Source organism: Triticum urartu, chromosome 7A (genome assembly GCF_056163025.1).
Source record: "Triticum urartu cultivar PI428250 chromosome 7A, HENAU_Tu73, whole genome shotgun sequence".
Classification (NCBI taxonomy): domain Eukaryota; kingdom Viridiplantae; phylum Streptophyta; class Magnoliopsida; order Poales; family Poaceae; genus Triticum; species Triticum urartu.
The window spans coordinates 699,876,907-699,889,956 of record NC_141879.1 but is presented as its reverse complement, the minus strand read 5'-3'; positions in this window follow the sequence as shown (position 1 = coordinate 699,889,956).

Here is a 13,050-nt window from a genome sequence, read left to right as displayed (position 1 = left end):
CCTTTTGATATTCCTTTTCTTCGAAACACTGAAATAGGCATAAAACTGCAAATCTGGGCTGGGCCTCCGGTTAATAGGTTAGTCCCAAAAATAATATAAAAGTGGATAACAAAGCCAAATATTGCCCAAAACAGTAGATAACATAGCATGGAGCAATCAAAAATTATAGATACGTTGGAGACGTATCAAGCATCCCCAAGCTTAATTCCTGCTCGTCCTCGAGTAGGTAAATGATAAAAAAGATAATTTTTGATGTGGAATGCTAGTTGGCATAATTTCAATGTAATTCTTCTTACTCGTGATATGAATATTCAGATCTGAAAGATTCAAGACAAAAGTTCATATTGACATAAAAATAATAATACTTCAAGCATACTGACAAAGCAATTATGTCTTCTCAAAATAAAATGGCAAAATAAAGTTATCCCTACAAAATCATATAGTCTGGCTATGCTCTATCTTCACCACACAAAATATTTAAATCATGCACAACCCCGATGACAAGCCAAGCAATTGCTTCATACTTTTGACATTCTCAAACTTTTCAATCTTCACGCAATACATGAGCGTGAGCCATGGATATAGCACTATATGTGGAATAGAATGGTGATTGTGGAGGAGACAAAAAGAGGGGAAGATAGTCTCACATCAACTAGGCGTATCAACGGGCTATGGAGATGCCCATCAATAGATATCAATGTGAGTGAGTAGGGATTGCCATGCAACGGATGCACTAGTGCTATAAGTGTATGAAAGCTCAATGAAAGAAACTAAGTGGGTGTGCATCCAACTCGCTTGCTCACGAAGACCTAGGGCATTTTGAGGAAGCCCATCATTGGAATATACAAGCCAAGTTCTATAATGAAAAATTCCTGCTAGTATATGAAAGTGACAACATAGGAGACTCTCTATCATGAAGATCATGGTGCTACTTTTAAGCACAAGTGTGGTAAAAGGATAGTAACATTGTCCCTTCTCTCTTTTTCTCTCATTTTTTTATTATTTTTTTTATTTGGGCCTTCTCTCTTTTTTAAGGCCTCTTTTTTTATTTTTTTATTTTTCGTCCGGAGTCTCATCTCGACTTATGGGGGATTCATGGTCTCCATCATCCTTTCCTCACTTGGGACAATGCTCTAAAAATGATGATCATCACACTTTTATTTTCTTACAACTCAGCAATTACAACTCGATACTTAGAACAAAATATGACTCTATATGAATGCCTCCGGCGGTGTACCGGGATATGCAATGAATCAAGTGTGACATGTATGAAAGAATTATGAATGGTGGCTTTGCCACGAATACGATGTCAACTACATGATCATGCTAGCAATATGACAATGATGGAGCGTGTCATAATAAACGGAACAGTGGAAAGTTGCATGGCAATATATCTCGGAATGGCTATGGAAATTCCATGATAGGTAGGTATGGTGGCTGTTTTGAGGAAGGTATATGGTGGGTGTATGATACCGGCGAAAGGTGCGCGGTATTAGAGAGGCTAGCAATGGTGGAAGGATGGGAAGTGCGTATAATCCATGGACTCAACATTATTCATAAAGAACTCATATACTTATTGCAAAAATCTAAAAGTTATCAAAGCAAAGTATTACGCGCATGCTCCTAGGGGGATAGATTGGTAGGAAAAGACCATCGCTCGTCCCCGACCGCCACTCATAAGGAAGACAATCAATAAATAAATCATGCTCCGGCTTCATCACATAACGGTTCACCATACGTGCATGCTACGGGAATCACAAACTTTAACACAAGTATTTCTCAAATTCACAACTACTCAACTAGCATGACTCTAATATCACCATCTCCATATCTCAAAACAATTATCAAGTATCAATCTTTTCTTAGTATTCAACGCACTCATAAGAATTCTTTCAAATCTTGTATGCTTTAGCATATTAGGATTATTTAAGAGAATTACCATGCTATTTAAGACTCTCAAAATAATATAAGTGAAGCATGAGAGTTCATATATTTCTTCAAAATAAATCCACCACTGTGCTCTAAAAGATACAAGTGAAGCACTAGAGCAAACAACAAACTACTCCGAAAGATATAAGTGAAGATTAATGAGTAGTTTTAATAATTATGCAACTATGTGAAGACTCTCCCATTTAATAATTTCAGATCTTGATACTTCATTTAAACAGCAAGAAAAGCTAAAGAAAATAAAATGACGCTCCAAGCAAAACACATATCATGTGGTGAATAAAAATATAGCTCCATGTAAAGTTACCGATGAACGAAGACGAAAGAGGGGATGCCATCCGGGGCATCCCCAAGCTTAGATGATTGGTTATCCTTGAATATTACCTTGGGGTGACTTGGGCATCCCCAAGCTTAGGCTCTTGCCACTCCTTATTCCATAGTCCATCGAATCTTTACCCAAAACTTGAAAACTTCACAACACAAAACTTAACAAAAAACTCATGAGCTCCGTTAGCGAAAGAAAACAAAACACCACTTCAAGGTACTGTAATGAACTCATTCTTTATTTATATTTGTGTTAAACCTACTGTATTCCAACTTCTTTATGGTTTATAGACTATTTTACTAGACATAGATTCATTAAAATAAGCAAACAACACACGAAAAACAGAATCTGTCAAAAACAGAACAGTCTGTAGTAATCTGTAACTAACTCAAACTTATGGAACTCAAAAAATTCTAAAATAAACTGGTGGACCTGAGGAATTTGTCTAGTAATCTTCTGCAAAAAGAATCAACTAAATAGCACTCTGCAGTAAAAATTTCTAGCTAATCTCGTGAGCGCTAAAGTTTCTGTTTTTTACAGCATGATCATAAAGACTTCACCCAAGTCTTCCCAAAGGTTCTACTTGGCACAAACACCAATTAAAACATAAAACCACATATAAACAGAAGCTAGATGGATTATTTATTCATAAACAGAACCAAAAAGCAAGAAACTAAAATAAAATTTGGGTTGCCTCCCAACAAGCGCTATCGTTTAACGCCCCTAGCTAGGCATGATGATTTCAATGATGCTCACATAAAAGATAAGAATGGAAACATAAAGAGAGCATCATGAAGAATATTACTAACACATTTAAGTCTAACCCACTTCCTATGCATAGGGATTTTGTGAGCAAACAACTTATGGGAACAAGAATCAACTTGCACAGGAAGGTAAACCAAGCATAACTTCAAAACTTTAAGCACATAGAGAGGAAACTTGATATTATTGCAATTCCTACAAGCATATATTCCTCCCTCATAATAATTTTCAGTAGCATCATGAATGAATTCAACAATATAACCAGAACATAAAGCATTCTTTTCATGATCTACTAGCATAGAAATTTTATTACTCTCCACATAAGCAAAATTCTTCTCATTCGGAATAGTGGGAGTATCATAAGAGACTTGAATACTATAAATTGTTTCCACATTAAAAAAGTAATGTTTAGAGAAAGGGTACTCATAATCATGACAAGTTTTATAAATATAATCATCACTACTCTTTATAGCATAAGTTTCATCACAATAATCATCATAAGTAGCAACTTTGTTCTCATCATAATCAATTTGCATATCAAAACTTGGGAGACTAAAAATATCATCTTCATTAAACGTAGCATCCCCAAGCTTAGAACAAACATTAATTGCATCAAATATATTCTCAAATATGTCATCCTCATCAAACATAGCTTCCCCAAGCTTGGGCCTTTTCGTATAATAAGCATAATCACTCTCATCATTAATAGTATGGATAGCACCGATAGTATAGCAATTATTATATTCTTTCAAGCAAGTGCCAAAAAGATTTTCAAGATCATAAGAAGTATCATTGTCTTCCCAATCGTAATCATCACAACAAGCAATAGGCATAACGAGATCATCATCAAGTGTATCATCTTCATTTTCATGAGGCACAGCAATAATAGGAGCAACTTTATTTGGGAGAGGTACCTTTTTACCTCTCTTCCTTTTTCTTTTCTTCTTCTTCACCACATCATGTGTGGGTTCAATCCTCTTTTTGGAGCTCCTTATTAATGAGATTGGTTGAGTATAAGGCTCCTCCTCGTTACCTGATTCATCATAAGAAATAATAGGAGGATATTGGGAAGTCTCTTCCCTTTCATTAGTATTCTCTTCATCCTCTATTTGTTTTCTTTTCTTTATGTAATTGGCAATATACGGATTATCAATGCAATTCACCGCACAATACATATAAAATTTCTTTAGATCAAAATGAAGAACTTTATCAAGGGCAAATTTTGGAATATCCTTAGTTATACGTTTAATTTCTTCATAACCCAAGAGCAAACTAAGTTCATTATGATGTGCAAGGGAAATCAGGTCATCACAATTTTGGGACATGATACGCTCATGAAACAATTTGTATTGGGTACTAAAGTGATCACGTTCATTGCAAAGTTCACAAGTATGGCTAAGAAAAAATAAATTTTCAGCACATTCATCTAGTTCTTCTTGCAACAATTTGGTTTCTAAGTACTTATGCCTCTTGCAATATATATCTTCCCTATTTGGTGTATACTTACAAACCCAATGCACTCCACAATAATTGACATGTTTATAGGAGACATTTTCATCATAACTAGTGCAATCATCATTAGTACACTGGTAGAAAAAGGGCCTATAGTCCCGGTTCGTAAGGGCCTTTAGTCCCGGTTCAGGAACCGGGACTAAAGTGTCGGTACTAATACCTCCACCCTTTAGTCCCGGTTCAATCCAGAACCGGGACTAAAGGCCCTCCACGTGGGCTTTGCGCAGAGCCCAGTCAGGAGACCCTTTGGTCCCGGTTGGTGGCACCAACCGGGACCAAAGGGTCTCCTGACTGGGCTCTGGGCACTGCCCACGTGGAGGGCCTTTGGTCCCGGTTGGTGGCACCAACCGGGACCAATAGGCATCCACGCGCCAGCACTTCTGTGGCTGGGGTTTTTGTTTTTTTTTTGAAAGGGGGGGGGGGGTTGGGGGTTTTAGGGGGTTAATTTAGGTGTTTCATATATTGTGTTAGCTAGTTATAATTAATAGAGAGAAGTGTCCTCTGTTATGTCTGTGCTTGGTCGACGCTACGTACTATACATACGTATATAGAGAGGACTAGACACGCTAGCTAGCTAGTAAGCAAACGAACGAAACAGAAGATCGTCATGAACATATATGCATATATACAGAGAGAAGTGATATCGACCACCTCTCCTTCTCCGAGAGATTGGTCGAACAACAAGTTCTCGTATATCTATCTGACACTACCGGCTACATATATACAGTCATTATCTCTTACAAATATAATCATACGGACTCAGGGTTAACATAGAATTCTCCGTCTTCAGGGATCACGTGGCCAAGAAAGAATGCCGCCAATTCCTCTTGAATTCCTCGCATGCGAGCTGGTGCTAGGAGTTCATCCCGCTTCTGAAACATCTAATTTAAAGAAGGGGGTCAATACATATATATATGAATGAATGAAACTCAACACAAATGATGGTAATAAAATAAAATTGTGAATGTTGTTATTTACGTACTTCATATTGTTCGTCAGTGTAGCCCCGCTCACAGGTCGTGTGGCGGATGGACTCGCAAACATAGTAACCACAGAAATCATTCCCTTGTTGCTGCCACAACCACTTTACAAGAAATAGAGGTTAATCAAACTGATAAGCAAGAATGCCAAATGGTATTGATGAAACTAGCGCTTGAATGACTAGTAGATGCGCTTAAAATGCTACTATAGCTAGAACTTACTTTCGGGTGTCTAAATTGCAGCTCCTTCGGCAGTCCCGGAGCTTTTCTGGTGAATTTTCTCCAAACCCTGCCGGACAAAGAAAACAATTACTTGGTATATCAGGAAATGAACAAAGTTGCTGATATGGTGGATAATGATCGATTTAACTTACTTCTCGAGTATTTGAGTCATGTCTGCATAGTCCTTGGGATCTTTTCGTCTTGAGTCTAAGACGGTTACTAGTCCCTGCTCAAGCTTAATATGTAGGAGAATATAGTGGAAACTGCACACGCATGCATAACTCATCAATTACATTACTATAACCTTGACTAATATATAAGGGAAACCGAATACGCACAAGACAGTAACACTCACTTGAAGTTGTAAGGAAACAGTATTATATCTTTGTTTTGATTTATTATCAACGATTCTAGCATGCTGGCCTCGGTTTCTGCGGCATGAAATTTAACCTGAGTTGCATCTATGAGATTTGTGTTAATGAACCCAATATCACCGACTTGTATTTTCTTAAATTCGATGATCTTCAATCTGCATAATATAGTGAGGATGATTATAAATACATGCAATGAAAGAGCTAAGCTATATAGAGAAACTTAGTGACAGAAGTAGTACTACTTACAGACAGTAGCAGGTGACAGTTGCTTTATCGAGGGCCAATTGATTGAAGAACTGATAGAACTCCTCAAATGGAACAGGCAACAGATCAATTCCAACGAGGTCATGCTCTGGTTTAACTCTCGCATACAAAGTACTCCTCCCCCAGAGTCTCTGCAGATTTTCAAGTACCAATCATGCAATCTTCGCATCATCGTTGATAGAGATCTTTCATCTTTGACGAGAGGCTTCCCGTACTCGTATCTTTGTATCTGCACGTCCATGGGGTCATAATGTACTTCGTCGGGCAGGTAATCTGCAGGATTGCTATAACCGGGCACCATCCTCGGATCATTATCGACGTTGTGGCTAGGCACCTTGAGCGGGGGGCACGATTGCTTCGCTTGTTCGCCGAGCTGGGCAATTTGTTTCCCAGCTCGTCGTTGTTTCAGCCTTTGATCACTGACAGTACTTCCCGACCGCTCCGCTTCGGCAAATTCCTTTCCAATAATGCGGTCATAGTTTCCTTTCGGCGAATCAGACTTCGGTGGTTTTGTCAGGGCAGCCAGAGTGCGCTTCACTTTCACCCGATCTGCCTTCTCCTCCGGAGGTGGATGTTTCTTTGCTTTCACCCCTTCAAAGAATTTTTTCACTTCTTCTCGCGCGATCTCGGCGTTCTCCTCCTGGGTCCTCTCGTATGGTAACTTCTCTGGAGTCTTCAGAGAAGGACCGAATCTGTATGTCCTCCCGCCTCTGGTTGTACTGCTAGACGGCGACCGAGCAGACGTAGCGGTTGTCTTCTTTACTTGCTTAAGCGGCGGAGGAGAAGGACTATGACGCGCCGGAGCAGCTGGAGCGGCGGCAGGTCTCTTCCGCCCTTGCTGACGAGGCGGAGAAGGAGGAGGCGGGCTGCTCGGGCGCGTCGGCGCAGGCGGAGAAGGAGGCGGTCTCGTTCCTCTATCGCGTCCACCCTTGCTTGCAGCGCCTGCATTTGGGTCTGCTGCACTTTTTTCCTCCTCTCATGGGATTTGTAACCGCCTGCGTCCGGAAACCCAACCTTCCACGGGACGGAGCCTGGCGTGCCTCGTGTCCGTCCAGGGTGCTCAGGATTCCCGAGGGCCATTGTGAGCTCGTCGTTCTCTGGATTCTCTTTAACTGGGTTCTCTGGATTATCCTCAGGCGGTAGGGTGAAATTTGACTTCAGCTCAGTCCAAAGATCATTTTTCTGCATAACATTGACATAAGACACCTCAGGGTCTTCTGTAGCTGGCTTAAACCATTGCTGGATGCTTATCGGGATCTTGTCCCTAACCAGAACCCCGCACTAAGCAACAAATGCGCTCTTTGTCCGGAGGGGTTCAATAGGTTGGCCGTCGGGCGCGATTGCTATGATCTCAAACTTTTCATCCGAGCTCAACGTTTTCTTCGGGCCTCGTCTCTTTACCGAAGTTGTGCTCGATTCGGAGGGCTAGAAAAAAGAACAAAGACTTAATTAATATGTGTACATACCAAAACAATGAATGCATCAATCAGCTAGTCAGCATAGGCTTAACTAATATATATACCTGGCCGGACTCGGTTCGGTCACCGGAGCCGTCATCACGGTCTCCTTCTTGCACCGGCATTGGGTCACCGGAGCCGTCCTCATGTTCTTCTTCTTGCACCGGCATTAGGTCACCGTAGCCAGCTTGTTCACCCTGTCCTTCCAGACCATCGGTTTCGTTGAGAAACAACGAGATGGCATCACTTCCTTCTGCGATTATGTCCCTCAACAACGCTTCTTTTGTTGCTTCGTCTAGGGCGGTGTCCATAGTTTCTACAAATATTTACAACATGGCAATTATTATTCAAACATGATAGATGGATATATTAGTGCCAAACGTAGAACTAGCTACCTAATCATAGTAAGCTATCGGGAAGGGGTATATATCGACAACGACGACACTACATCTATGTCCCTCGACGACCCTCGTTCCTGATAAAAAAAGAGGAAGAAGAAGAAAAATAAGAGGAGAAGAAAGAATAGAGGAGAAGATCTCCTCTGTTCTTTCTTCTCCTCTTTTTTTCTATGTGGGGGTCGAGAACGTCGGACATTCATGAGAGAGGCGAGGAAGAAGGGGAAGAAGAGGGAGAAGAAGAGGAGAGGAAGAAGAGGAGAGGAAGAAGAGGAAGTCTTCTCCTCTATTCTTTCTTTTCTTCTTTTTTCTTCTTCTTCTTCCTCTTTATTTTATCGGGAACGAGGGTCGTCGAGAGGTCGAGGAGCGGTAGAGGAGAAACCCTAAATAGAAAGTATCGTCGGTGTGAGATACATGTACCGTCGGTGTCGGACACTACACCCACATCCCACAAGTGGCGCGGGCTTCGACGCCCACGTCACTTGTGGGACGTGGATGTAGTGTCCGACACCGAAGGCCACATGTATCTCACACCCACGAAACTTGCTAGCTATTTAGGGTTTCCTCTACCGAAAAGAAGAGGAGAAATAAATAAGAAGAAAAAAGAAGAAAAAAAAGAGGAGAAGAAGAAAGGAATAGTGGAGAAGAAGAGAAAATAGAAAGTATTCTATTTTCTCTTCTTCTCCACTATTCCTTTCTTCCTCTCCTCTTCTTTTTCTTCTTTTTTCTTCTTCTTATTTATTTCTCCTCGTCTTCCTCTCCCCTCTCGGCGACCCTAGACCCCCTCTCGACCCTCAACCCCTAGGCGACCGTCGACCCCTCTCTTTTTTTTTCTTTCTCTTCTATTTTATCCTCTTCTTCCTCTACTGCTCGGCGACCCTCGACGACCCTCGTTCCCGATAAAAAAAAGAGGAAGAAGAAGAAAAAAAGAGGAGAAGAAAGAATAGAGGAGAAGATCTTCTCCTCTATTCTTTCTTCTCCTCTTTTTTCTTTTCTTATTCCTCTTCATTTTTTATCCTCTTCCTCCTCTCATGTTCGACGACCCTCGACCCCCTCTTCTTCTCCCTCTTCTAATTCATTTGTTCATATGAATATACAAACATTTTCATATTAACAATAATTAATATCACCAAAAAAAATCTATGAACAGAAAAAAATCCTAATTTTCCTAATCCTAATATTTTGCATATATAACATAGCTAGATATATATATACACAGAGAACATATGTATACATATATATAAAAAATCCTAATATTCTTCTCCCTCTTCTAATCCTAATCTTTTGCATATATACATGAACATAGATATATACACAGAGAACATATGTATACATATATATAAAAAACAAGCATATATATATATGAAAAACAACGTTATATATATGAAAAAAATCTAGGGCGCCGGCCGGACCAGAGGAGGACCGCGGAGTCGGCGGCGAGGATGGCGACGGGGCAGTGGGTGCGCGCTTGGGGTAGGAGACGCGGGCGACGGCGACGGCGGGCCGGGGCGGCGGGCGTCGGGCAAGGGGCCGGCCGGCGCGGCGACGGGGGCAGGGACGAGGGCGACGGCGACGGGGGCAGGGACGAGGGCGACGGGGGCGCGGTGACGGGGGCAGGGACGAGGGCGACGGCGACGGGGGCGGGCTGGGGCGGCGCGCGTCGCGGGCGACGGCGACGATGGGCGCGGGCGACGGCGACGATGGGGGCGGGCGGCGTCGGGGCAGCCTGGCGGCGTCGGCAACTGCAACTGCAAGATGAGAATGAAAAATTGCAAAGTGTGGCCTTATATAGCAGAGGCTTTAGTCCCGGTTCGTGGCAGCAACCGGGACTAAAGGTGGGCATTAGTCCCGGTTTCTGCCATGAACCGGGACCAATGGCCTCTTTTCGGCAGCCCAAAGGGCGGGAAGCGAAGCCCATTGGTCCCGGTTGGTGGCACCAACCGGGACTAAAGGGGGGCATTGGTCGCGGTTGGTGCCACGAACCGTGACCAATTCACCCCTTTAGTCCCGGTTGGTGCCACCAACCGGGACCAATGCCCTTGTGCTGCCCGCGCCCATAAGTTTAGTCCCACATCGCTAGTTGAGAGCGCCCGGCACTGGTTTATAAGCTCTGCTGCCTCCTCCCTCTTGAACTCCTCTGAATAGCAGGCCTATGGGCCTAATTTGACACTGCTTTGCCTGTGGGCCTATTTGGCCTTCTGCGGGCCTGAATCCTGGCCCATGTAGGGTTTCTAGTCGTATTCAGGCCGTGGAGGCCCAGTAGGTGGCATTTTTTTTGCTTTTTTCTTTTTTATTTCTATATTTTTTTGGTTTTTTATTTTTTTATTTCTACTTAAAACTAAATACTTACAGTTTTTTAGTGATTTCTTTTTGCTTTTAGGTCACAAAAATTATAAATTTTCTGTTAGTGCCATTAGTTTTAAATTTTAAATAGTTTAAATTTGAATTTTTAAAAATTTGTGTGAATCACTAGTTTATGAATAACTTTACTATAAAATTAGAATTTTTTTCTATTTATTTTTTATTTCTACTTACAAGTAAATACTTACAGTTTTTTAGTGATTTCTTTTTGCTTTTAGGTCACAAAAATTATAAACTTTCTGTTAGTGCCATTAGTTTTAAATTTTAAATAGTTTAAATTTGAATTTTTAAAAATTTGTGTGAATCACTAGTTTATGAATAACTTTACTATAAAATTAGAATTTTTTTCTTCTTTGCTATTTATAAAAGTTTTGTAGTTCATTCTGTTTGCTATTAATTTCATAAAAGTTTTGTAGTTCATTCTGTTTGCTATTAATTCATTCTTTGAGCTAAATGACTCTGAAATTGGAAAGCATTTCAAAATGAACTCTGAAAAGGTTGAAAGTTGGCATGGTATCATCATTTCACCCACATAGCATGTTCCAAAAAGTAGAGAGGGTTACGACAAAAACTTGATGCACTTCGTGTACAAAATGGACAATCACTTTCGAAGTATCAAAGTTTCGAACCATAAGACATGAAAGCATTTCAAATGAACTCTGAAAAAGTTGAAAGTTGGGATGGTATCATAATTTCACCCACATAGCATTTGCTTATTGCGGGAGAAAGTCTTCACTTTTTCTTTGCTTGTGTCATTTGCTTATTGCGCCGTAACCATGGATAATCTTCATTGTTTATCAGGATGCTTGGGTCAGCCTTGACATTGAAGGGAGGAATTTCATGAAACTTTTCATAATCTTCAGACATGTCTGTCTTGCCGTCCACTCCCACGATGTCCCTTTTTCCTGAAAGAACTATGTGGCGCTTTGGCTCATCGTATGATGTATTCGCTTCCTTATCTTTTCTTTTTCTCGGTTTGGTAGACATGTCCTTCACATAGATAACCTGTGCCACATCATTGGCTAGGACGAACGGTTCGTCAGTGTACCCAAGATTTTTCAGATCCACTGTTGTCATTCCGTACTGTGGGTCTACCTGTACCCCGCCGCCTAACAGATTGACCCATTTGCACTTAAACAAAGGGACCTTAAAATCAGGTCCGTAGTCAAGTTCCCATACGTCCACTATGTAACCATAATATGTGTCCTTTCCGCTCTCGGTTGCTGCATCAAAGCGGACACCGCTGTTTTGGTTGGTGCTCTTTTGATCTTGGGCGATCATGTAAAATGTATTCCCATTTATCTCGTATCCTTTGTAAGTCAATACAGTCAAAGATGGTCCCCTGGACAACAAGTACAACTCATCACAAACAGTGTTGTCACCTCTGAGACGTGTTTCCAACCAACTGCTGAAAGTCGTGATGTGTTCACATGTAATCCAGTCGTCGCACTGCTCCGGGTGTTTGGAGCGCAGACTGTTCTTGTGTTCATCGACATACGGGGTCACCAAGGTAGAGTTCTGTAGAACTGTGTAGTGTGCTTGAGACCAAGAATATCCGTCCCTGCATATTATTGAGTCTCTTCCAAGAGTGCCTTTTCCAGTCAGTGTCCCCTCATACCGCGATTTAGGGAGACCTATCTTGTTAAGGCCAGGAATGAAGTCAACACAAAACCCAATAACATCCTCTGTTTGATGGCCCATGGAGATGCTTCCTTCTGGCCTAGCGCGGTTACGGACATATTTCTTTAGGACTCCCATGAACCTCTCAAAGGGGAACATATTGTGTAGAAATACGGGCCCCAGGATGACAATCTCGTCGACTAGATGAACTAGGACGTGCGTCATGATATTGAAGAAGGATGGTGGGAACACCAGCTCGAAACTGACAAGACATTGCGCCACATCACTCCTTAGCCTTGGTACGATTTCTAGATCGATCACCTTCTGCGAGATTGCATTGAGGAATGCACATAGCTTCACAATGGCTAATCGGACGTTTTCCGGTAGAAGCCCCCTCAATGCAACCGGAAGCAGTTGCGTCATAATCACGTGGCAGTCATGAGACTTTAGGTTCTGAAACTTTTTCTCTGGCATATTTATTATTCCCTTTATATTCGACGAGAAGCCAGTCGTGACCTTCATACTGAGCAGGCATTCAAAGAAGATTTCTTTCTCTTCTTTCGTAAGAGCGTAGCTGGCAGGACCTTTATACTGCTTCGGAGGCATGCCGTCTCTTTCGTGCAAACGTTGCAGGTCCTCTCGTGCCTCAGGTGTATCTTTTGGCTTCCCATACACGCCCAGGAAGCCTAGCAGGTTCACGCAAAGGTTCTTCGTCACGTGCATCACGTCGATTGAGGAGCGGACCTCTAGGTGTTTCCAGTAGGGTAGGTCCCAAAATATAGATTTCTTCTTCCACATGGGTGCGTGTCCCTCAGCGTCATTCGGAACAGC